General features: G+C 45.4%; 1 protein-coding gene across 1 annotated transcript in view; it reads left to right on the forward strand.

Annotated features, from left to right (window-relative positions):
- Positions 1–24891: 24891 nt before the first annotated feature.
- The window catches only part of GPAT3 (glycerol-3-phosphate acyltransferase 3), a 161974-nt gene continuing 161844 nt past the window's right edge, over positions 24892–25021 (forward strand). Inside the window, exon 1 of the mRNA XM_077275796.1 lies at positions 24892–25021. This exon is cut by the window's right edge and continues 227 nt beyond it. The gene's annotated coding sequence lies outside the window, so the exon portion shown is untranslated.

Below are 25021 nucleotides of genomic sequence, written 5' to 3' on the forward strand. Positions count from 1 at the left end.
TATTACAGGGTCTGACTGTGGGGGCTGCCTTATTACAGGGTCTGACTATACGGGTGCTGCCTCATTACAGGGTCTGACTATGGGGGTGCTGCCTCATTACAGGGTCTGACTATGGGGGTGCTGCCTTATTACAGGGTCTGCCTATAGGGGTGCTGCCTTATTACAGGGTCTGACTATGGGGGTGCTGCCTTATTACAGGGTCTGCCTATAGGGGAGCTGCCTTATTACAGGGTCTGCCTATAGGGGAGCTGCCTTATTACAGGGTCTGACTATGGGGGCTGCCTTATTACAGGGTCTGACTATGGGGGTGCTGCCTCATTACAGGGTCTGACTATAGGGCTGCTGCTTCATTACAGGGTTTGACTATGAGGACTGCCTTATTACAGGGTCTCACTATGGTGGGTGCTGCCTTATTACAGGGTCTGACTATGGGGACTGCCTTATTACAGGGTCTGACTATGGGGGCTGCCTCATTACAGGGTCTGACTGTAGGGGTGCTGCCTCATTACAGGGTCTGACTATGGGGGCTGCCTTATTACAGCGTCTGACTATGGGGGTGCTGCCTTATTACAGGGTCTGACTATGGGGGTGCTGCCTTATTACAGGGTCTGACTATGGGGGCTGCCTTATTACAGGGTCTGACTATAGGGGTGCTGCCTTATTACAGTGTCTCATTTTGGGGTGCTGCCTTATTACAGGGTCTGACTATGGGGGTGCTGCCTTATTACAGGGGCTGCCTATGGGGGCTGCCTTTTTACAGGGTCTTACTATGTGGGTGCTGCCTTATTACAGGGTCTGACTATAGGGGTGCTGCCTTATTAAAGGGGATGCCTTTTTACAGGGTCTGATTATGAGGGTGCTGCCTTATTACAGGGTCTGCCTATATGGGGGTGCTGCCTTATTAGTGTCTGCCTATGGGGGCTGCCATATGCTATAGAGTCTGCCTATGGGGAGTGCATTATACTATATTGTGGACTATTTGGTGCATTATGCTACTGTATATGGAGGCTATCTAGGGGGCCATTATACAGTATGGAGATTACAGTGTGGGGGTCATTATACATTGTTGGAGCCATCAAACAGTTTGGGGGCTACTAAGGAGTCAGTATACTGTGTGGGTGCATTATACTGTGTATAAGATAGCATCATGCTGTGTATAGGGGAGCTGTACAGGGGGAGACTTGGGACTTTATTAAATGTAAAGTGGGCACTTATTGTTATAGGGGAACTCAGGTTACTGTGGCTATCAAAGAGGCACACAGGGCATTATTACTTTCTAGGGGCAAAATATGGGCACTGTTTTCTAGGGCACTTGCACCTGGCATTACTATATTGTAGAGAGTTGCTTTAGAATTTAGAGGGCACAGGGAACCACACAACAGGTGCAGTAATAGGGACACATATGGCAGCAGCGGCTCAGTATTGGGGTATCAGGTGCAGTAATAGGGACACATACAGCAGCAGCGGCTCAGTATTGGGGTATCAGGTGGAGTAATAGGGACACATACAGCAGCAGCGGCTCAGTATTGGGGTATCAGGAGCAGTAATAGGGACACATACGGCAGCAGCGGCTCAGTATTGGAGTATCGGGTGCAGTAATAGGGACCCATACGGCAGCAGTGGCTCAGTATTGGGGTATCAGGTGCAGTAATAGGGTCACATAGGGCAGCAGCGGCTCAGTATTGGGGTATCGGGCAGTAATAGGGACACATACGGCAGCAGTGGCTCAGTATTGGGGTATCAGGGGCAGTAATAGGGACACATAAGGCAGTAGCGGCTCAGTATTGGGGTATCAGGTGTAGTAATAGGGTCACATACTGCAGCAGCGGCCCAGTATTGGGGTATCAGGTGCAGTAATAGGGACACATACGGCAGCAGCGGCTCAGTATTGGGGTATCAGGGGCAGTAATAGGGAGCCTGGGATCAGTGTGAGCTGTACTGCTTTTCCCAGACACTGGTACATGTCCCAATGACACACAGATGGCACATGGATGTGAAACATGGACATCAAATGGATGCACGAATGTAACACGGATGTCACATACGTACATACGGATGGCACACGGACACCGACCATGGATCTCACAAGTACTGTTTTTTCCTGTTTACCAGAACATGTGAACGAGGCCTAAGCTAGTGTTAATGGTACAGACTTTACATCACCGAGGCCAACCTCCTCGGTGACACATAGTTGCCTTCCAGGACCTTAGCTCCTGCTTTATTACAAGTTATGCACCATGTTCCAAATTATTATGCAAATTATATTTTTCTCGGATTTTCCTAAATGGTCGGTGCAAATGACAGTCAGTCTAATAAAAGTCATCACCCGTTAGAGTATACATCAAATTTTATTGAGGAAACCTCCCAATGATAACAGTATAATCTCCAAAATTAATAAAAACTCAAAATGCACTGTTCCAAATTATTAGGCACAGTAGAATTTCTAAACATTTGATATGTTTTAAAGAACTGAAAATGCTCATTTGTGGAATTTGCAGCATTAGGAGGTCACATTCACTGAACAAAAAAGCTATTTAACTCCAAAACATCCTAACAGGCCAAGTTAAGTTACGTGTTAACATAGGAACCCTTCTTTGATATCACCTTCACAATTCTTGCATCCATTGAACTTGTGAGTTTTTGGAGAGTTTCTGCTTGTATTTCTTTGCTTGAAGTCAGAATAGCCTCTCAGAGCTGCTGTTTTGATGTGAACTGCCTCCCAACCTCATAGATCTTTTGCTTGATGATACTCCATAGGTTCTCTATAGGGTTGAGGTCAGGGGAAGATGGTGGCCACACCATGAGTTTATCTCCTTTTATCCCCAAAGCAGCCAATGACTCAGAGGTATTTGTTGCAGCATGAGATGGTGCATTGTCATGCATGAAGATGATTTTGCTCCTGAAGGCACGTTTCTGCTTTTTATACCGTGGAAGAACGTTGTCAGTCAGAAACTCTGTATACTTTGCAGAGGTCATTTTCACACCTTCAGGAACCTTTAAGGACCCTACCAGCTGTTTCCCCATAATTCCAGCCCAAAACATGACTCCTCCACCTCCTTGCTGACGTCGCAGCCTTGTTGGGACATGGTGACCATCCACCAACCATCCACTATTCCATCCATCTGGACCATCCTGAGTTGCTCGACACTCATCAATAAACAAGACTGTTTGAAAATTAGTCTTCATGTATGTCTGGGCCCACTGCAACCGTTTCTGCTTGTGAACACTGTTTAGGGGTGGCCGAATAGTAGGTTTATGAACCAAAGCAAGCCTTTGAAGGATCCTACAGCTTGAGGTTAGAGGGACTCCAGAGGCACCAGCAGCTTCAAATATCTGTTTGCTGGTTTGTAATGGCTTTCTAGCAGCTGCTCTCTTAATCCGATGAACTTGCCTGGCAGAAACCATCCTCATTATGCCTTTATCAGCACGAACACGTCTGTGCTCAGATTCAGCCACAAATCTCTTAACAGTACGATGATCACGCTTAAGTTTTTGGGAAATAGCTAATGTTTTCATCTCTTGACCAAGGCATTGCACTATTTGATGCTTTTCGCATCAGAGAGATCCTTTTTCTTTCCTATGTTACTTGAAAACTGTGGCCTGCTTAATAATGTGGAACATCATTTCTAAGTAGTTTTCCTTTAATTAGAATCACCTGGAAAACTAATTATCACATGTGTTTAAGATTGATTTCAGTGATCCATTGAGCCCTGAGACACAATACCATCCATGAGTTTGTTTGAAAAACAAAACAATTAAATCTTTATGACACGTAAATCCAATTTGCATAATAATTTGGAACACGGTGTACACAGCTCCAAGTGAGTTCAAAGTACTGTATATACTATATACAAAGCACTATACTATAAAGTCAAACACACCTCCACACTATAGTATAAAGTTATGTATAGCTCCGTTGGACTCCTAATTTTTTTGTGATGAGCAAATGTACTCAGATAAGGTGTTATCTGAGCATGCTCGTGTGCTAACTGAGTGTGTTGGCCTGTACTTGAAAAATATGTTTGAGTCCTGGCGACTGCATTTTTTGTGATTAACTGTTTATTACGCAATCCCTGCATTTCTGACAGCTGTCGAATAGCCACGAGACATGCAGCCGTGAGGACTCGAACATATTATTTGAGCACGCCAAAGACACTTTGCTGGCACATGAGAATGCTCGGATAACGCCTCATTCGAGCACATTCACTCATCACTACTCAGTATATAGGTATATACACAGCAGTACACTATACTATATATACAGCACTATAGTATACAGTTGTGCTCAAAAGTTTACAAACCCCGGCAGAATTTGTGCTTTCTTGGCCTTTTTCCAGAGAATATGAATGATAGTGCAGCGCCCCAGAGTCCTGGTCGTTGCAGTACTGTGGCTCCGCCACTAAGGGGAGCTATGGTGCGTCTGATGGCACTGAAGGAGTTCATCGGATCAGGTATCACAGACACCAATACATTTCACAGTCGGGCCTCCGGGGGGAGCTAAGGGTTCTATTCACTAGGCCACTCCCCACCATAGTGGGTAAACTGGGGGTCAGGCAGGAAGTTAGAGAGAAAGCTGACTGGGTTGGAACCAGGCAACACCTTGTGGCAGAGGGTGTTGTGGGGGAAGATACAGTAGGGTCTCTGTCAGGGGTGGGATCCTGACAGAGGCTTGGCAACTTGAATGAACGTAACGGGACCGTGCCTGCTCAGGATAGCGGCGGTGCCCAAGGAAGGATTAGAAGCGAGATAGATTGTGCTGAGTGAGAAACGAGATCACGCAAAAGGAGAAATACCAGTAGGAGTCGTGCTGTAAGACCGAAGAAACATCCTACTGAGGCGCACTACCGGTGGCCGGAACGCCGAGGGAGTATCATAACATTCAGCTTCAAGCAATACTCCAAACAGCGGCAGGACAGTCAGTCTAAGGCGGGCTGTCTAACTTATATCACCTATGCAGTCTTGGGGGGCAACTTGTGGAGAGGGGCGACTCTAGGGTCCCGGAAGAGCTCCGAGCCTACCCGTCAAATGGGTGCCGTCCCAACCAGAACACCAGGGAGGGACGGAGGATTAGCAGAACATCATCTAATCGAGTTGTGAGGGAACTTAAGAAACAGACACAACAGTTGTGGGGACTTTCTGTAAGCACAGCAGGGAAGGACCACAACACATAGCGCTAGAAGGAAGGCACCGATTTCCACCTGCTAAGAGAACTCTGGAGGTGCCATTGGGCCGGCCGGACTTGCGCAGCCTGGTTATCCGGATTCCGGACTGAGGACCCAGAGATCTTCAGTAAAGAGGTAAAGAGACTGCAACCTGGTGTCCTCGTTATTTACTGCACCGCACCACTATAGCCTCACTACCATCATCTACCCACTTCATTCACTGTGCGCCCCTCGGCAGGGTCACGGACCGGGGCCTAGCCACCGTGACAACCCCAGAGCAGAGACTCAGAGGCCCGGTACCGGGTACCCCTCGGCCCTGCGGCAGTGGGGGCGCTACAACTTGGCGTCACGAACAGGATCTACTTAAGCCTGAAGAATCAGGTCATGTGTGCCTTGGAACTGTGATTTGTTGTGCTTGGACTGTACTTTATTACAAAGACTGTGCTGCGCCATTTACCGCCAAAATCCTCCGCCATTATAGCGCTGAGGAGAGCGCAGGAGAAGAAGAGGGGCGTGGAGTGGGCGTAGGCAAGCTGAAGAGCGCGAAAAACAATGGCCGCCCAGTCTAAATATTTCTGCACCGTGAGGACGTGTCCGTCAGCAGCGGAGATCCGCCTCCTAATCCTCAATGGAGGGCGGAGATCGAGAAAACAACACCGCCCACGAAGGAGAGAGCGGGAAAAAGACCAGGAAGTGACCCACGTGGAGGACGCTATGGCCAGCAGCTCCGAACCCGACAGTGGGGTTGAAGTGGAAATCTCCCCCAACTACCCGGATGAGCACAGCAGCCCGTTCTCCGTGGACAGCACTGAACTTTTGCGGGACGAGATGGAGAGCCTGATCGACCAACTCCTCCAACTGAACATGAAGGCCCAGGCTCCGCACCAGGCAGCGCCGGAAGAAGGTCCTCAGGCGTCGGATCCTGCACCGTCACCGGAGCAGCCGCTGAGATCCTCGTCGACACCACCGGAGGAATCTGCCGCGGAGGAGGCCCCTGCAGCGGCTGGTGAGTCCGCCGACCCCGTCCCACCGGCCGAGGGTTTACTAGTAGGCCCCGTTGCGGCACCCCCTCTCCCCGGGACCCATAGACTCCAACGCCTGTTACCCTGGGAGGAGGCCACGGGCATGGAACACCGCATGAAGGCCCCGATCGCGCCAACCACCCTGCTGTGTGAAGTCCGTGCAGAGCGCACAGTGTGTCGCTGGATGAACCCAGGCTCTAACCTTATGGGGTTCCCCGGGGTGGAGACCCAAGAGGGGGAGATGGTACAGGCCCTAAGCTGGGAGGAATACCGGGTCCAGCTAGAACAACAGTGGAAAGAGGAGGAGAAGACATACCAGGCCGGGCTGGAGGCCCACCATCAAAAAGACTTGGCGGTTAAGGACCGGGTCCGCAAGGATCCCACTGCTCAGCAGGCCCCGCGCAGGCAGGGCACCGTCATTGACTTTAAGCTCCGTGGAGGCTGGGGCTTTATAAAGGAGCCGGGTCTATATGCCAAAGTTTTTGTTAACCGGCGGGATGTAGAGTCGCATCTTAGAGAGGGCCACCCAGGCCGGGATCTCTATCCAGGGGATGATGTCATTTACACCCGGCACCTTGGAGAGAAGGGGTGGTTTGCCCTGAACGTCCACAAGAGGCACAGTTCCATGACCCCCTTGCCTAGGGTGTCCGAAAAGTTGTCCCCCGTGGCCAGGGTGCCCCCTTGTGACCGGCCCACGATTACTACTGAGACCACCGTGGTCACCCCAACAGGCACAGTTGTGAAGACCACGACTTGCCGCGTCATGACCTCCACCGCTGTCATGGCCACGCAGGCACCTCCTCAGGTGACCAGCGCGTCTACTGCTCAAGGACTGAAGACTGTGGGTACACAGACCCCCAGATGGGACGACAGACCCCCTTATGCAGTACCAGGCGGCTCGCAATACCCAAAGGGGTTGCCCCCGCCGGTGCTGCCCCCTGGGTGGTTTGAGTAGATGTTCCTGTATTATGAATATGTACATAGTTCTTAACTGCTTGTTTGTTTCCTGATTTTGCTGCTGAATCCGTCCAGGGTTAACTTTTAAAGGGATTCCTTGTTGACCTGGGATCCCTATTGTTTTGTTTGATTTTTCTAAAGTTTTGCACAAAGTTTCCAGAACTGCCGCAATCATGAACAGTGCATGATACAAACTTTTTGTACATAGTTTGCACCTTATTAAAGGTGCTCCCTACTGGTTTTACTTAAAGAAGGACTCTTTGTGAAGATACCACACTGGAACCTTTGCTGAGTATGGACTGGTAGCTTGAGAAGGCGTGCTACCTCATAGAGACTCGGTCCCCTCTTAAAGGGGATGTTCATCTGTTGCACTTGAATGGTGATATTGCTTTAAGACAGATAGCAATAATGTTTGATGAAAGAAAGTGATGATAATGTTTACATGAGAAAGTTTTATGTATCCAACCAGTTAATTGTAAAGAAATGCTGATGATGTTCTCTGAAAAGAAAAAGTGAAAGATACAGTTGGGTCCATATATATTTGGACAGAGACAACATTTTTCTAGTTTTGGTTATAGACAATACCACAATGGATTTTAAACAAAACAATTCAGATGCAGTTGAAGTGCAGACTTTCAGCTTTCATTTGAGGGTATCCACATTAAAATCGGATGAAGGGTTTAAGAGTTTCAGCTCCTTAACATGTGCCACCCTGTTTTTAAAAGGACCAAAAGTAATTGGACAGATTCAAGAATTTTAAATAAAATGTTCATTTTTAGTACTTGGTTGAAAACCCTTGGCTGGCAATGACTGCCTGAAGTCTTGAACTCATGGACATCACCAGACGCTGTGTTTCCTCCTTTTTGATGCTCTGTCAGGCCTTCACTGTGGTGGTTTTCAGTTGCTGTTTGTTTGTGGGCCTTTCTGTCTGAAGTTTGGTCTTTAACAAGTGAAATGCATGCTCAATTTGGTTGAGATCAGGTGACTGACTTGGCCATTCAAGAATATTCCACTTCTTTGATTTAATTAACTCCTGGGTTGCTTTGGCTTCATGTTTTGGGTCATTGTCTATCTGTAGGATGAAACGACGACCAACCAGTTTGGCTGCATTTGGCTGGATCTGAGCACACAGTATGGCTCTGAATACCTCAGAATTCATTCGGCTGCTTCTGTCCTGTGTCACATCATCAATAAACACTAGTGACCCAGTGCCACTGGCAGCCATGCATGCCCAAGCCATCACACTGCCTCTGCCGTGTTTTACAGATGATGTGGTATGCTTTGGATCATGAGCTGTACCACGCCTTCGCCATACATTTCTCTTTCCATCATTCTGGTAGAGGTTGATCATGGTTTCATCTGTCCAAAGAATGTTCTTCCAGAACTGTGCTGGCTTTTTTAGATATTTTATAGCAAAGTCCAGTCTAGCCTTTTTATTATGAGTGGCTTGCACCGTGCAGTGAACCCTCTGTACTTACTTTCATGCAGTCTTCTCTTTATGGTAGATTTGGATATTGATACGCCGACCTCCTGGAGAGTGCTGTTCACTTGGTTGGCTGTTGTGAAGGGGTTTCTCTTCACCATGGAGATTATTCTTCTATCCTCCACCACTGTTGTCTTCCGTGGACGCCCAGGTCTTTTTGCATTGATGAGTTCACCAGTGCTTTCTTTCTTTCTCAGGATGTACCAAACTGTAGATTTTGCCACTCCTAATATTGTAGCAATTTCTCGGCTTGTTTTTTTCTGTTTTCGCAGCTTAAGGATGGCTTGTTTCACTTGCATGGAGAGCTCCTTTGACCGCATGTTTACTTCACAGCAAAACCTTCCAAATGCAAGCACCACATCTCAAATCAACTCCAGGCCTTTTATCTGCTTAATTGAGAATGACATAACGATGGGATTGCCCACACCTGTTCATGAAATAGCCTTGGAGTCAATTGTCCAATTACTTTTGGTCCCTTTAAAAACAGGGTCGCACATGTTAAGGAGCTGAAACTCCTAAACCCTTCATCCAATTTTATTGTGGATACCCTCAAATGAAAGCTGAAAGTCTGAACTTCAACTGCATCTGAATTGTTTTGTTTAAAATTCATTGTGGTAATGTCTATAACCAAAATTAGAAAAATGTTGTCTCTGTCCAAATATATATGGACCTAACTGTAGAAGAAGGATGCAGTGGGCCCGTAGGGGTAGACGTGGTGTCCAGCATGCATGTTAGTGAGAAAGATAATGAGAAGGTTTAATGTTCGATAAAAGAAACTGTTTTTGATAATGTTGATAGATAGTGGGGATAGAAGGTGAACCCTGAGTCCTCAGAGGAGTCAGGTAAAAATGGCTCGGTGCTCTTAAACTGAAAGTAATGTTATGCTCTATACTGTGTATAGTAGTTGAAAAGGCAGTAGGCCCGGGCTGAACGGGGCGGTCCTGCATAGAAGGGAGAGGCAGTAGGTCTGGTGCTGTTAGGACAGGCGGTCCTGCAGATTTAAAGAAGGAGAATGAAAAAGCTAAATTGCCTTATAATGTGATTATAAGAAGGTCTTTAGTGGATACAGAGTGTATGTCCTCAAAGGCAATGTTAAATTATTGTTCAACAATTTTGCACTTAGTAGAATACCCGGTTGGGTAAAAGCAAGTTATTTATAGCATGTTGCTATGACATTTAACCATGTTTGTAACGTTCAAGTGTCCTCACCTCCCATAAAGGGAAGCTCTGTTTAAATATGCTTATTGTTATTACACTCAACAAAACTGTATGTCTTTTGCTAACTTGTATTGTTGTTTTCTTCCCAGTCCCGGAGTACTGTGTTTAACCAGGGGGGAGTGCAGCGCCCCAGAGTCCTGGTCGTTGCAGTACTGTGGCTCCGCCACTAAGGGGAGCTATGGTGCGTCTGATGGCTCTGAAGGAGTTCATCGGATCAGGTATCACAGACACCAATACATTTCACAGTCGGGCCTCCGGGGGGAGCTAAGGGTTCTATTCACTAGGCCACTCCCCACCATAGTGGGTAAACTGGGGGTCAGGCAGGAAGTTAGAGAGAAAGCTGATTGGGTTGGAACCAGGCAACACCTTGTGGCAGAGGGTGTTGTGGGGGAAGATACAGTAGGGTCTCTGTCAGGGGTGGGATCCTGACAGAGGCTTGGCAACTTGAATGAACGTAACGGGACCGTGCCTGCTCAGGATAGCGGCGGTGCCCAAGGAAGGATTAGAAGCGAGATAGATTGTGCTGAGTGAGAAACGAGATCACGCAAAAGGAGAAATACCAGTAGGAGTCGTGCTGTAAGACCGAAGCAACATCCTACTGAGGCGCACTACCGGTGGCCGGAACGCCGAGGGAGTATCATAACATTCAGCTTCAAGCAATACTCCAAACAGCGGCAGGACAGTCAGTCTAAGGCGGGCTGTCTAACTTATATCACCTATGCAGTCTTGGGGGGCAACTTGTGGAGAGGGGCGACTCTAGGGTCCCGGAAGAGCTCCGAGCCTACCCGTCAAACGGGTGCCGTCCCAACCAGAACACCAGGGAGGGACGGAGGATTAGCAGAACATCATCTAATCGAGTTGTGAGGGAACTTAAGAAACAGACACAACAGTTGTGGGGACTTTCTGTAAGCACAGCAGGGAAGGACCACAACACATAGCGCTAGAAGGAAGGCACCGATTTCCACCTGCTAAGAGAACTCTGGAGGTGCCATTGGGCCGGCCGGACTTGCGCAGCCTGGTTATCCGGATTCCGGACTGAGGACCCAGAGATCTTCAGTAAAGAGGTAAAGAGACTGCAACCTGGTGTCCTCGTTATTTACTGCACCGCACCACTATAGCCTCACTACCATCATCTACCCACTTCATTCACTGTGCGCCCCTCGGCAGGGTCACGGACCGGGGCCTAGCCACCGTGACAACCCCAGAGCAGAGACTCAGAGGCCCGGTACCGGGTACCCCTCAGCCCTGCAGCAGTGGGGGCGCTACAATAACACCAAAACTTTTTCTCAACTAATGGTTAGAGGTTGGGTGAAGCCATTTATTGTCAAACTACTGTGTTTTCTCTTTTTAAATCATAATGACAACCCAAAACATCCAAATGACCCTGATCAAATGTTTGGCCTGATAACATACACAGAAGTTGACACAAATGGGTTAAGGTACCGTCACATTTAGCGACGCTGCAGCGATCCAGACAACGATCCCGATCGCGGCAGCGTCGCTGTTTGGTCGCTGGAGAGCTGTCACACAGACAGCTCTCCAGCGACCAACGATGCCGAGGTCCCCGGGTAACCAGGGTAAACATCGGGTTACTAAGCGCAGGGCCGCGCTTAGTAACCCGATGTTTACCCTGGTTACCAGCGTAAAAGTAAAAAAAAAAAAACACTACATACTTACATTCCGCTGTCTGTCCCCCGGCGTTCTGCTTCTCTGTACTGTGTAAGCACAGCGGCCGGAAAGCAGAGCGGTGACGTCACCGCTGTGCCCTGCTTTCCGGCTGGCACTTACACAGTGCAGGAAAGCACAGCGCCGGGGGACAGACAGCGGACTGTAAGTATGTAGTGTTTGTTTTTTTTAACTTTTACGCTGGTAACCAAGGTAAATATCGGGGTACTAAGCGCGGCCCTGCGCTTAGTAACCCGATGTTTACCCTGGTTACCAGTGAAGACATCGCTGGATCGGTGTCACACACACCGATCCAGCGATGTCTGCGGTAGATCCAGCGACGAAATAAGGTGCTGGCCTCCTAGCTCCGACCAACGACATCACAGCAGGATCCAGATCGCTGCTGCGTGTCAAACACAACGATATCGCTATCCAGGACGCTGCAACGTCACGGATCGCTAGCGATATCGTTGTTAAGTTGTTCAGTGTGAAGGTACCTTTAGAATGGCTACTAAAGATAACATCCTCACCTGTGACCTGTTTGCTTGTAATCAGTGTGTGTGCATAAAAGCTGAGTTTCCGGGATCCAGACAGACTCTTTCATCTTTCATCCAGCCACTGATGTTTCTGGATTGTGAGTCATGTGGAAAAACTCACAAATAACATCAGCTGACATACTGGACTCTCTGAAAACTAGCGGTGTGGCTGTTTCAAGATGCACAATAAGGAGGCACTTGAAGAAAAATGGGCTGCATGGTCGAATCGCCAGAAGAAAGCCATTACTATGCAAATGCCACAAAGTATCTCCCCTACAATACGCAAACAGCACAGAGACAAGCCTCAAAAGTTCTGGAACAAGGTAATTTGGAGTGATGAGTCCAAAATTGAACTTTTTGGCCACAACCACAAACGTTACATTTGGAGAGAGGTCAACAAGACCTATGATTAAAGGAACACCATTCCTACTGTAAAGCACAGAGATGGATCGTTGATGTTTTGGGGATGTGTGAGCTACAAAGGCACAGGAAACTTGGTCAAATTTGAAGGAAAGATGAATACAGCACAGTATCAGCAAATACTGGAGGCGAATTTGCAATCATCAGCCCGGAAGCTGCGCATGGGACATACTTGGATGTTCCAACATGACAGCGATCGACAACACAAGGCAAAGTCGAACTGTCAATGGCTACAGCAGACCAAACTGATGGTTTTTGAGTGGCCATCTCAGTCTCCTGACCTCAATATCATTAAGCCACTCTGGGGAGACCTCAAGCGTGCAGTTCATGCTAGAAAGCCCAGGAATTTACAGGAACTGTTAGCTTTTTGCCAAGAAGAGTGGGCAGCTTTACCATCTGAAAAAATAAAGAACCTCATCCACCTTCAAGCTGTTATTGATGTTAGAGGGGAAAATACACAGTATTAGGAAATGGGGTATGTGAACTTTTGATCAGGGTCATTTGGCTGTTTTCGGTTGTCATTATGATTCAAAAAGAGAAAACACAGTTGTTTTTCAATAAATGGCTTTACCCAACCACTAACCATGAGTGGAGAAAACATTTTGGTGTTATCATTCATATTCTCTGAAAAAAGACCAAGAAAGCAAAAATTCTGCCGGGGTTTGTAAACTTTTGGTCATAACTGTATAGTTATAGACAAGTTCACAGGTCTCCACACTATATAATATATAGCATATACACAACACCATGCTGTATGGTTATACATAGCTCCATATGTACTTAGATGCTATGTAAGTATTTTATTGTTGACTATGGTAACCATTGAGGCACAGTGCTGTCTCAAATATTTACAGCAATAGAATATATGCTGCTGATATTATTTTTATTTATTATAATTATTTATTATTTTTATTTATTTATTTATTTTTATAGGTGCTAAATTCCCTATATAACTTTTCAATTAGCTTAACTTGCATTTCAGGGGTGACAGACTCCCTTTAAGGCTGCCGTCACATAGCAGTATTTGATCAGTATTTTACATCAGTATTTGTAAGCCAAAACCAGGAGTGGGTGATAAATGCAGAAGTGGTGCATATGTTTCTATTATACTTTTTCTCTAATTGTTCAACTCCTGGTTTTGGCTTACAAATACTGATGTAAAATACTGACCAAATACTGCTATGTGACGGCAGCCTAACAGTTAGGAAACATCTGCATGCAGTGCAAGTGATTTATATCTGGTGCATTGACCATCTGGTTGATTGAAATTACACAATTTATTCCTATGAACTGAACTGTTACAGCAGAATAGATTACATCCTGATTTCACATACCCAACTTCTCTTCTCTCTTCTATCTTAATTGGCTCTATACTTTGATCGGACCTGGCCCTAGTGTTCTACTCCCTCAAAATTCTTCCAAAGGCCTCATTCAGATATCTGTGTTTCAAACACAAGTTCTATCCATGATTTTCACAGATTGAACACGTACCCATTATAGTATGGAAATGTTTACATACCTGTGCCTTTTGCAGACTGTGTGACCATGCAAAAATCACGGTGATAAATACAGAAGTGGTGCATATGTTTCTATTACACTTTTTTTCTGACTGTTACACTCCTGGTTTTGGCTTAGGCTGCCGTCACACTAGCAGTATTTGGTCAGTATTTTACATCAGTATTTGTAAGCCAGAACCAGGAGTGCAACAATTAGAGGAAAAGTATAAGAGAAACATATGCACCACTTCTGCATTTATCACCCACTCCTGGTTTTGGCTTACAAATACTGATGTAAAATACTGACCAAATACTGATAGTGTGACGGCAGCCTTACAGATACTGAGGTAAAATACTGACTGAATACTGAACGTGTGATTGTGGCCTTCAACTGCAAAAGCTCCTGGCTAACTTGCAAATATAATCTCAGCACTAACAAAATTTGCCGTATATACTCGAGTATAAGCCGAGATTTTCAGCCCATTTTTGGGGGTTGAAAGTCCCCCTCTCTGCTTATACTCGAATCATAACCAGGGGTCGGCAGGGGAGGGGGAGCGGGGACTGTCTAATTATACTCACCTACTCCTGGCGCGGTCCCTGCAGGTCCCTGGTTCCCCAGCGCTGGCAGCTTCTTCCTGTACTGAGCGGTCACATGGTCACACCTCCCATAGGGGTGGAGCCGCATATTCATTACTGTAATGAGCGGTAACGGTGACCGCTCAGTACAGGAAGAAGCTGCAGCACCGGGGAAGCAGGGACTGCACCGCACCAGGAGCAGGTGAGTATAACGGGGAGCGCAGCGCTGCATGATATTCACCTTTCCTTGTTCTGGGCGCCACTCTGTCTTCAGCGTCTTCTGCAGTGACGCTCAGGTCAGAGGGCGCGATGACGTGGTTAGTGCGCGCCCTCTGCCTGAACATCAGTGCAGAAGATGCTGAAGATGGAGTGGAGCCGGAACGAAGTCAGGTGAATATTGAAAGTGCCGGGGGCCTGAGCGACGGAGAGGTGAGTGTGTGATTTTTTTTTTTTATTCGCAGCAACAGCAAATGGGGCAAGTGTCTGTATGAAGCATCTTATGGGGCCATAATCAATGTTTCTGCGGCACTATATGGGGCAAATATCTTTATGGAGCATCTTATGGGGCCATAATTAACGTTTGTGGAGCATTATATGGGGCAAGTGTCTGTATGGAGCATCTTATGGGGCCATAATCAAGGTTTGTGCAGCATTGTATGGGGCAAATATCTCTATGGAGCATCTTATGGGGCCATAATCAACATTTGTGCCGCATTATATTGGGCAAATGTGTCTATGGAGCATCTTATGGGGCCATTATTAATCTTTATGCAGGATTATATGGGGCATATTTTAATATGGAGCATCTTATGGGCCCATCATAAACTTTATGGAGCATTATATGGGGCTCCTGATTCAATATGGATATTCAAAAACACTTAACCTACTGATGTCTCCATTCATTTTACTTTTATTGGTATCTATTTTTACTTTTGACATTTACCGGTGGCTGCTGCATTTTTCACCCTAGGCTTATACTCGAGTCATTAAGTTTTCCCAGTTTTTTGTGGCAAAATAAGGGGGGTCGGCTTATACTCGGGTCGGCTTATACTCGAGTATATACTGTACAAGGAGACACTATTAGAGAATTACTACAAATTTGATATGAGGTGCTTAACTTTTTTGATAATATGCATAAAATGTATTGTCAAAAATGCTCAAATTCTATTTGTCAGCTGGGTAAACACACTGTATGTTAGCGAGAGACCTTCCTGATAAAAGAGCAGCTCTTTTTGTTCAATATTTCAAACATCAGTCAGGAATGAAAATCCATTTAAGGGCTTATTCAGACGTCCGTTTTTTGCACACGGGTTCTATCATTGGTGTATTTCTTTGGAGGCTTCAGCAGGTCTCTCTGCTTTTTTTACGGACTGAGTAGCCCAAGCCAAATTGGGGAGACATGTCCATGTCTGATCAAAATCGGCAATCCAAATCTATGAATCTGCAAAAAAAAAAACCAGCATTAGTATGTCATCCGAGTATGGTCTGATTTCCATGGACTGTTAGATAGGAAAGGAACCTAGAATTTTTTCAAGTACGAGAAAAATTGATTGAACTCTGACCAAACTCAACCAAAACCAGGAGAGGGTGATAAATGCAGAAGTGGTGACATGTTTCTATTATACTTTTCCTCTGGTTGTTCCACTGGTTTTGGCTTACAGATACTGAGAGAAAATACTGACCAAATACTGAATGTGTGCACATGGCCTAACACATTTTCTGTTATTTACTATGCTAAAACTCAGAGGCTTACCCAGGCAATGATTTAAAGGGAATCTGTCACCAGAAATAAAGCTGTTAACCTGCAGATATGCGGTTAGTGTGCAGGCGCAATGCAGATCCAATGTCAGTCAGGGCCAGGGGTGCGGTTACAGCAGCCGTTCTGTATTCTCAGAGCGGTGACAGAACTGGTGCCGCCTCCATGACTAAATACTGAATGCTGGCAGGGAGAATAAAGTTATTTTTCTCCCGCTGCATTCGGCTACGTGCAGGCACCGGACAGCATAATAACGCTGTTAATCTGCTGCAGATTAACCTCATAGCTACAGGTTAACAGTATTATTTATGGTGACCAGTTCCCTATAAAGTTCTCAGCCATTCAATCCGCAGGCCTGCAAAACATCAAACAAATTGGATAAACTCTATTAGGCAATGTAGCACTTCTATAAATGTTAATTTCTTTACTTGATAATGATAAATCTACACAGACAGATAAAAGCAGGAGATTAAAATTCTATGCCTTTCAAACGTTAAGGGCATGTGCACACGTAGGTGGGATGTCTGTGGATTTTTCCACACCTGTTTTTGTAAATCCGCAGGTAAACCGCACTGCGGATTACCTGCGGATTTCCTGCAGAATTTACCACGGTTTTTGTGCGGATTCCACCTGCGGCTTTACACCTGCGGATTCCTATTATGGAGCAGGTGTAAACCGCTGCGGAATCCACACAAAGAATGAACATGCTGCGGAATAAACAACGCAGCCTTTCCACACGTTTTTTTCTGCAGCATGTGCACTGCGGATTTTGTTTTCCATAGGTTTACATGGTACTGTAAACTCATGGAAAACAGCTGCAGATCCGCAGCGTCAAATTGATATGCCAACCTGGATGAGCTGCACTACCTGAGCCACTTGTGAGGGTTGTAGAGTCCGTCTCATGCTATCACGAGTGTAAAAGCACAACCAACATTCAAAAGTGACCAAAATATCAGCCAGAAAGCATTGGTACTGAGATGCGGTCTGTGGTCCCCACCTGCAGAACCACTCCTTTATTGAGTGTGTCTTGATAATTGCCAATAATTTCCATCTGTTGTCTATTCCATTTGCACAACAGCATGTGAAATTGATTGTCAAACAGTGTTGCTTCCTAAGTGGACAGTTTGATTTCACAGAAGATTGATTTACTTGGAGTTATATTCTGTTGTTTAAGTGTTCCCTTTATTTTTTGAGCAGTGTATTTTGGACTATTTATATATATTTTGTGCCAACAATGAGCAAACCCAGTCACCTGGACATTATTTATGCACGATTCATGCTGCCAAATAGGTTTTGCAGATACCCGAAGATTTCATTCATTATAAGTTCATGCTAAAAACATACAACTCTGCCCTTCACCTCTCCAAACAAACCTATTTCAACACCCTCATCACCTCACTGTCCAATAACCCTAAACGTCTCTTCGACACTTTCCAGTCCCTACTCAACCCAAGAGAGCAGGCCCCAACCACAGATCTCCGCGCTGAAGATCTGGCCAATTACTTCAAAGAAAAAATTGACCACATTCGCCAGGAAATCATCTCCCAATCTCTTCATACCAGGCACTGTCCTCCCTCCCCCACTGCATCTAGTTCACTCTCTGACTTTGAACCAGTTACTGAAGAAGAAGTAAGCAGGCTCCTTGCATCTTCTCGCCCGACCACTTGCACCAGTGACCCCATTCCGTCACATCTCCTCCAGTCCCTTTCTCCGGCTGTCACCTCTCACATAACAAAAATATTCAACCTTTCCCTCACTTCCGGTATTTTTCCCTCCTCATTTAAGCATGCCATCATACATCCATTACTTAAAAAACCCTCCCTCGACCAAAACTGTGCCGCTAATTATAGACCTGTCTCTAATCTTCCCTTCATCTCTAAACTCCTGGAACGCCTGGTCCACTCCCGTCTTACCCGCTATCTCTCAGATAACTCTCTTCTCGACCCTCTTCAATCTGGCTTCCGCTCTTTACACTCTACTGAAACTGCCCTCACTAAAGTCTCTAATGACCTACTAACAGCTAAATCTAATGGTCACTACTCCATGCTAATTCTATTGGATCTTTCCGCAGCATTCGACACTGTGGATCATCAGCTCCTCCTCACTATGCTCCGCTCCATCGGCATCAAGAACACCGTTCTCTCTTGGTTCTCCTCCTATCTCTCTGACCGATCCTTCACTGTATGTTTTGCTGGTTCCTCCTCCTCTCACCTTCCCCTTACTGTTGGGGTTCCTCAAGGATCAGTCCTAGGCCCCCTCCTCTTCTCTTTGTATACTGCCCCTATTGGACAAACAATCAGTAGATTTGGTTTCCAGTACCATCTCTATGCTGACGACACCCAATTATACACCTCTTCTCCTGCTTTCACTCTGACCTTCTTAGAAAACACCAGTGATTGTCTTACCGCTGTCTCTAACATCATGTCCTCCCTCTATCTGAAACTGAACCTGTCAAAAACTGAACTCCTCGTGTTCTCTCCCTCTACTAACCTACCTTTGCCTGACATTGCCATCTCCGTGTGTGGTTCCACCATTACTCCAAAGCAACATGCCCGCTGCCTTGGGGTTATCCTTGATTCCGAGCTTTCATTCACCCCCCACATCCGATCACTGGCTCGCTCTTCTTATTTGCATCTCAAAAACATTTCTAGAATTCGCCCTTTTCTTACTTTCGACTCTGCAAAAACTCTTACTGTTTCTCTTATTCATTCCCGTCTGGACTATTGTAACTCTCTACTAATCGGCCTCCCTCTTACCAAACTCTCCCCGCTCCAATCTGTCCTGAATGCTGCTGCCAGGATCATATTCCTCACCAACCGTTACACCGATGCCTCTACCTTGTGCCAGTCATTACACTGGCTACCCATCCACTCCAGAATCCAGTACAAAACTACTACCCTCATCCACAAAGCACTCCATGGCTCAGCACCACCCTACATCTCCTCTTTGGTCTCAGTCTACCACCCTACTCATGCCCTCCGCTCCGCTAAAGATCTCAGGTTAGCATCCTCAATAATCAGAACCTCCCACTCCCGTCTCAAAGACTTTACACGTGCTGCGCCGATTCTTTGGAATGCACTACCTAGGTTAATACGATTAATCCCCAATCCCCACAGTTTTAGGCGTGCCCTAAAAACGCTGTTGTTCAGACTGGCCTACCGCCTCAACGCATTAACCTAACTATCCCTGTGTGGCCTATTAAAAATAGAAAAAAAAACAAAACACATAATCAGGTTCCTTGCATCGTGTTCTCATACACTTTATGCAGTTAATAGCACTCTGTGTCTGTACTGCTACATACTTAGGCAGTTAACTGGTTCATGCAGCTTTACATGAACACCCGAGCCTTACACTATGGCTGGTCCAAATAACTAAAGCAATTGTTACCATCCACCTCTCGTGTCTCCCCTTTTCCTCATAGTTTGTAAGCTTGCGAGCAGGGCCCTCATTCCTCCTGGTATCTATTTTGAACTGTGATTTCTGTTATGCTGTAATGTCTATTGTCTGTACAAGTCCCCTCTATAAGTTGTAAAGCGCTGCGGAATATGTTGGCGCTATATAAATAAAAATTATTATTATTATATTATTATTACAGAGACGTCAGACCATTGGTTTATAATGGTGTCTATTAAGAATAAATCAAAGCACATTTTGTTACCTTCAGACAGAAAAAATTGAGGTGTGTTGCACCATATACAGTGAAGGAAATAATTATTTGATCCCTTGTTGATTTTGTATGTTTGCCCACTGACAAAGACATGAACAGTCTATAATTGTAATGGTAGGTTAATTTTTAACATTAAGAGACAGAATATCAAAAATAAAATCCAGAAAATCACATTGTATAAATTATATAAATTTATTTGCATTTTGCAGTGAGAAATAAGTATTTGATCCCTCTGGTAAACAAGACTTAATACTTGGTGGCAAAACCCTTGTTGGCAAGCACAGCAGTTAGACGTTTTTTTGTAGTTGATGATGAGGTTTGCGCACATGTCAGGAGTAATTTTGGTCCACTCCTCTTTGCAGATCATCTCTCAATGATTAAGATTTTGAGGCTGTCGCTTGGCAACTCGGAGCTTCAACTCCCTCCATAAGTTTTCTATGGGATTAAGGTCTGGAGACTGGCTAGGCCACTCCATGACCTTAATGTGCTTCTTTTTGAGCCACTCTTATGTTGCCTTGGCTGTATGTATTGGGTCATTGTTTTGCTGGAAGACCCATCCATGACCCATTTTTAATGTCCTGGCAGAGGGAAGGAGGTTGTCACTCAGGATTTTACGGTACATGGCTCCATCCATTCTCCCATTGATGCGGTAAAGTAGTCCTGTGCCCTTAGCAGAGAAACACGCCCAAAACATAATGTTTCCACCTCCATGCTTGACAGCGGGGATGGTGTTCTTCGGGTCATAGGCAGCATTTCTCTTCCTCCAAACACGACAAGTTGAGTTAATGTCAAAGAGCAAAATTTTTGTCCCATCTGACCACAGAGCCTTCTCCCAATCACTCACAGACTCATCCAGTTGTTCATTGGAAAACTTCAGACGGGCCTGCACATGTGCCTTCTTGAGCAGGGGGATCTTGTGGGCACTGTAGGATTTTAAACCTTTATTGTGTAATGTGTTGCCAATGGTTTTCTTGGTGTCTGTGGTCCTAGCTGCCTTGAGATCATTAAAAAGTTCCCCTCGTGTAGTTTTAGGCTGATCTCTCACCTTCCTCATGATTAAGGATACCTCACGAGGTGAGATTTTGCATGGTACCCCAGATCTATGTCGATTGACAGTCATTTTGTATTTCTTCCATGTTTTACTATTGCACCAACAGTTGTCTCCTTCTCACCCAGCGTCTTACTTATGGTTTTATAGCTCATTCCAGCTTTGTGCAGGTCTATGATCTTGTCCCTGACATTCTTAGAAAGCTCTTTGGTCTTGCCCATGTTGTAGAGGTTAGAGTCTGACTGATTGAGTCTGTGGACAGGAGTCTTTTATAAAGGTGACTATGTAAGACAGCTGTCTTTAATGCAGGTAATCAGTTGATTAGGAACGTCTAATTGGTTTGTAGGAGTAAGAACTCTTAATGGTTGGTAGGGGATCAAATACTTATTTCTCACTGCAACATGCAAATAAAATTATATAATTTACACAATGTGGTTTTCTGGATTTTATTTTTGATATTCTCTCAATGTTAAAATTAACATACCCTTAAAATTATAGACTGTTCGTGTCTTTGTCAGTAGGCAAAATTACAAAATCAGCAAGGAATCAAATACTTAATCCCTTCACTGTATGGTCGCACATGTGTATATCGACAAAAACTGGCAGATCATATCTGACAGCATCATATGCATTATTTAATGTAAGTCTGTTTTTACCTATGTATAACCATTCAATATTAGTATAATACTGTATATGTACAGCTCTGGCAAAAATTAAGAGACCTCCACATCATGTGCAGCCCAATCTCCAGACCTGAACCCCACTGAAAACCTCTGGAATGTAATCAAGAGGATGATGGATAGTCACAAGCCATCAAAGAACTGATAAATTTTTGCACCAGAAGCAGTGTGAAAGACTGGTGGAAAGCATGTCAACACGCATGAAAGCTGTGATTAAAAATCATGGTTATTCCACAAAATATTGATTTCTGAACCCTTCCTTAGTTAAAACATTAGTATTGTTGTTTCTAAATGATTATGAACTTGTTTTCTTTGCATTATTTGACCATTTTTTCTTTGTCAGAAAAAAATACAAAATGTATTGCTTGGAAATTTGGAGACATGTTGTCAGAAGTTTATAGAATAAAAGAACAATTTACATTTTACTCAAAAATATACTTATAAAGAGAAAAATCAGACAAACTGAACATTTTGCAGTGGTCTCTTAATTTTTGCCAGAGCTGTATGTTCCAGGATGGGGGGTATATATATACAGGATCTTGCACCGGGTCCCATCGTACTTTAGTTACTCCACTGTGCTTATCACACTCTATACATTATGCATTACAGAATATATTGTCTACTGTAAGTGATATTTGTATTTTTGATGTAACCCCTTCTCATGTACAGCACCATGGAATCAATGGTGCTGTATAAATAAATAATAACAGTATCTAAAACCACATGACACTATTCACAATGTGTTTGGTGTTTTCAGGGGTAGGATCACAATAGTATAGTCCACCACCCTTACATGAGTATAGCGTGAGATGATTCTCTTGGATGAGGGAACCGTAGCACACTGTGAGGCCGGGATCACACATACGCGAGACACGGCTGAGTGTCGCAGGTGAAAACCCAGCTCTGGCGCCGGCACTCCGGAGCGGAGCGTGCGGCCGCACAGCAATACATGGAGCTGCACGCTCCGCTCCGGGGTGCCGGCGCCAGAGCTGGGTTTTCACCTGCGAGACTCGGCCGTATCTCGCGTATGTGTGATCCCGGCCTGAGGAGAAGAAAGAGAACTACATTTCTCCATCTTCTCCATTCTCTGAGTCCAATGTTTTCCACATACCCCTAGACTTGAATGGGTGAGTGACATCCGATTTCAGTGTGAAATCACAGCATGCTGCAGTTTGTTTCACTAACAAATTCTGTCAGTGAAAAAAATTGTACTTCAGCACTGCGCCATTGAATAACATAAAAAAATGGGATAACACACGTCTGACTGATGTGTACGCCCGCATGAGCGAGCCCTGAAAAGGAGCCTGTCATGTGTCAAAACGCGATTGACCTGCAGATATCATGTTAATCTGCTGGTTAATATCATTCTAAAGCTGTGTGACAGCAGCACTAAAAGCCGGGCTATCTGAGGAAATGAACTTTATTCCCGCCGGCTTTCAGTCGTAGAGGTGCCTGTGGTGTGGCTTCAGTCACCGCTCAGTAGTGAGCACTGACTGACAGCTGCCTCTGCAGTGCATTAGTACTGTGTCGGCTGTCAGTCAGTGCCGGGGTGCGGTTACAGCCGCTGCTCACTACCGAGCGGTGACTGAAGCCACAAGACTGAAAGCCGGAGGCTGCTGGGCGGAATAAAGTTCATTTCTTCTGGGCAGCCGCGCTTACAGTGTGGCCGAAGCACAGCTTTGGAATGATTTTAACCCCTTATCTTCAGGTTAATAGCATGTTTTGACATGACGGGTTCCCTTTAACCCCTTCCCGACATGTGACGGTATAGTACGTCACATGTCGGGACCCCCGCTTTGATGTGCGCTCCGGCGGTGAGCGCACATCAAAGTCGCGACATGTCAGCTGTTTTTTACAGCTGACATGTGCGCGCAATAGCGGCGGGTGAAATCGCGATCACCCGCCGCTATTAACTAGTTAAATGCCGCTGTCAAGCGCAGACAGCGGCATTTAACTACCGCATCCGGCCGTGCGGCCGGATATGAGCGCATCGCCGACCCCTGTCACATGATCGGGGGTCGGCGATGCTCCTCCATTGTAACCATAGAGGTCCTTGAGACCTCTATGGTTACTGATTGCCGGTGGCTGTGAGCGCCCCCCTGTGGTCGGCGCTCACAGCACACCTGCATTTTAGCTACATAACAGCGATCTGATGATCGCTGTTATGTAGCAGAGCCGATCGGGCTGTGCCTGCTTCTAGCCTCCCATGGAGGCTATAGAAGCATGGCAAAAGTAAAAAAAAAAAAGTTTTTAAAAATGTGAAAAAAATAAAAAAAACATAAAAGTTTAAATCACCCCCCTTTCGCCCCAATCAAAATAAATCAATAAAAAAAACCAAAAACCTACACATATTTGGTATCGCCGCGTTCAGAATCGCCCGATCTATCAATTAAAAAAAAGCATTAACCTGATCGCTAAATGGCGTAATGAGAAAAAAATTCGAAACGCCAGATTTACGTTTTTTTGGTCGCCACGACATTGCATTAAAATGCAATAACGGGCGATCAAAAGAACGTATCTACACCAAAATGCTATCATTAAAAACGCCAGCTCGGCACGCAAAAAATAAGCCCTCACCTGACCCCAGATCACGAAAAATGGAGACGCTACGAGTATCGGAAAATGGCGCAATTTTGTTTTGTTTTGTTTTTTGCAAAGTTTGGAATTTTTTTTCACCACTTAGGTGAAAAATAACCTAGTCATGTTAGGTGTCTATGAACTCGTAGTGACCTGGAGAATCATAATGGCAGGTCAGTTTTAGCATTTAGTGAACCTAGCAAAATAGGCAAGCAAAAAACAAGTGTGGGATTGCACTTTTTTTGCAATTTCACTGCACTTGGAATTTTTTTCCCGTTTTCTAGTACACGACATGCTAAAACCAATGATGTCGTTCAAAAGTACAACTCGTCCCGCAAAAAATAAGCCCTCACATGGCCAAATTGACGGAAAAATAAAAAAGTTATGGCTCTGGGAAGGAGGGGAGCGAAAAACGAAAACGGAAAAACGGAAAAAGCTCCGGGGGTGAAGGGGTTAAAATAATAGTGCACAGTGTTAGGCAAGGTGCACAGATGTTTTTGGTCGCAGGACTCCTAAGAATTGATGTTGTGTAATTCCAGCTGAAATGACAGAGCTGCTCGGCCAATTCCGAGGATTTCAAGATGAATTCTGTCACTAATATAAAAAGTTTCAGCCATGTGAGTAGTTCACCTCAGGGCAAAGAGCAGCCCCAGCTTTGTACTGTGTGCAGAGGGGCAGAGGTCGCAGCTTGTGACCAGAGGAGGAGGAGGAGGAGGAGCAGCAGGAGCAGCAGGGCGGGACTCGGGGCAGGGTAGGAA

This window comes from Ranitomeya variabilis, chromosome 1 (genome assembly GCF_051348905.1).
Source record: "Ranitomeya variabilis isolate aRanVar5 chromosome 1, aRanVar5.hap1, whole genome shotgun sequence".
NCBI classification, from domain to species: Eukaryota; Metazoa; Chordata; class Amphibia; order Anura; family Dendrobatidae; genus Ranitomeya; species Ranitomeya variabilis.